Source organism: Colobus angolensis, unplaced genomic scaffold (genome assembly GCF_000951035.1).
Source record: "Colobus angolensis palliatus isolate OR3802 unplaced genomic scaffold, Cang.pa_1.0 Scaffold11, whole genome shotgun sequence".
In the NCBI taxonomy this organism is placed as follows: Eukaryota; Metazoa; Chordata; class Mammalia; order Primates; family Cercopithecidae; genus Colobus; species Colobus angolensis.
In genome coordinates this window covers 2,546,250-2,548,409 of record NW_012112030.1, presented here as the reverse complement: position 1 = coordinate 2,548,409, position 2,160 = coordinate 2,546,250, and the positions used below count along the sequence as shown (strand labels likewise).

General features: G+C 45.1%; 1 pseudogene; it reads left to right on the top strand.

Annotated features, from left to right (window-relative positions):
* The first annotated feature begins 679 nt into the window (after positions 1–679).
* LOC105521244 lies at positions 680–1,206 on the top strand (annotated as a pseudogene).
* Positions 1,207–2,160: the final 954 nt, after the last annotated feature.

Genomic DNA, 2,160 nt, shown 5'->3' with positions numbered 1-2,160 from the left:
TATTTATATATATTTCTATTGTAGCAGGACAAGCCACAGACAAAACTCCTCAGACACTGGATTAAAGAAGGAAGTTTTTATTTGGCCGGGAGCATCTTAGAGCCGAGCTCCCCGAAGACAGAGTTCCTGGCCCTTTTAAGGGCTTACAACTCTAAGGGGTTCCACGTGAAAGGGTCGTGATAGATTGAGAGCACGTGTGGTTACAGTGGGGGGTTAATCTTTTAACCTCAGGCCTGGTCATCAGTGGCGCTGGCTGGTCTTGCCACTGACTTCATTCCTGTTGTTTTTCAGCTTTTACTTCCCCCTCCTCTTCAGAGACAGGAGACAGTAAGAGAAATAGCTTCTCTCCCCAATATATATATTTATAAATATATATGGTTGAAGAAAATTTCTGTCAAATAAATGAACTGAAATCTTTAGATAAAAGAGCACTCTTACAGGAAAATAATGACAAAGAACCATTAACACTGAAGCCAATCCTGGAGATCCCAAATAACAAGGATAATGTAAAGAATATGGGACAGTGGTTTCCTTCCCAAGAGTGTGCCGAGGCTTGGGTACAAGGGCCTATTTCTCTTCAGCTCCAGTTCACCCCACAGACCGAGGGCGGGCCTCGCCATCAGGACCCAGTGGCCATGTCCTGTGCGAGCTGCGATGGTCATTGTCCTCCAGAACAGGGATGGAGAAAATACCAGCCCAGGAAGCAGCAGGATCACCAAGGGTTCAATTTCAGTTTTTGGAGACCCAGTTTAAGAGTCTGACTCCAGAGCCTCACTTTGTGCAGGCCACCGACATGGAACAGGTACTCACTAGGGCTCCACCTGTTCCCCAGGTGCCTGCTCTTCCCCATGAGGAAAGCCCAGGAGATCAGGCAGCTGTGCTCCTGACAGTCAGGTACCAGCAGTTTGTGACATTAGAGGATGTGGCTGTGCACCTTACTCAGAGGAATGGGGATACCTGGGCCCTGTTCAGAGGGACCCCTACGGAGATGTGAGGTTAGAGAATTACGGGAATGTGGTCCGACCGGGCATACTTCTCCACCTTCCCTCCACCAGATTCATAGTGTGAATTTTTGCCTGGCCCTGAGTCATACCCAGGCAAGTGCTTTCTCTGGAGAAACCTGCAGTCCTTACAGCAAGAATCTGCAAGAGATGGCCCAAGTATTACCTGCTCGTAAACTCCTTTTCCATGATTGTGAGATATTAAACTTGACTGATGCAATAGATGTCCCCTAGGATGCCACCACTATGTAAAATCGCAGCTCCTCGAATTACCTTCATTAAATTTCTAGTATCAGAGTCCAAGGAAGCCCTCTGCTGCAACCAGATGCACTTTGAACCCAGTTTATTCAGAAACCATGGTTGGTGGTCATCTTCTACTTGTGTTCTGAGAAACCACAAAATTCAACTTCAGCTCTTCAGTTATGATCTTGTCATATTGTTTTAGAATGTGAAACATATGCTGTGCGCCCCTCCTTTTATGTAGTGAATACAACCTGCCCCTTATGATGGCTAACTCCCTGTGACCCCTGGGCTTTCCTCACATTTAACACTCTGGTTTTCTCCTTCCTGAAGTCCCTGTGGCCCTCTTCAGGGTCCTACCCTCCTCCCCTTTATTCTTTGTAGTTCTGTACAGATTGATGCACTTTTATCACCTTTTCTGATTAAATGTTCCTTAGTCTTTCTTTGATGGAGGGGAGAAGGGAGGAGAAAGAAGTTAAATTTTATTTTGGGGCATCAAAACAAATGTCTACTTAATAACTTTGTAAATTGTAAAGTGATATATATAACTGTAAAGTACTATTAATTTTACCTAATAATTACAGAGTGTTCAACAGTTAAAGAAAAAAAAAAAAAAAGAACGCTGGCTCACGCCTGTAATCCCAGCACTTTGGGAGGCTGAGGCAGGAGGATGGCTTGGGACCAGGACTTCAAGACCAACCTGAGCAACATAATGAGACACTGTCTTTACGAAAAAAAAAAAAAGAAGAAGAAAAATGCCATAGAAAACCAAGCAGAGAGGCCGGGTGCGGTGGTTCACGCCTGTAATCCCAGCACTTTGGGAGGCCGAGGCAGGCGGATCACAAGGTCAGGAGATCAAAACCATCCTGGCTAACACGGTAAAACCCTGTCTCTACTAAAAATACAAAAAATTAGCTGG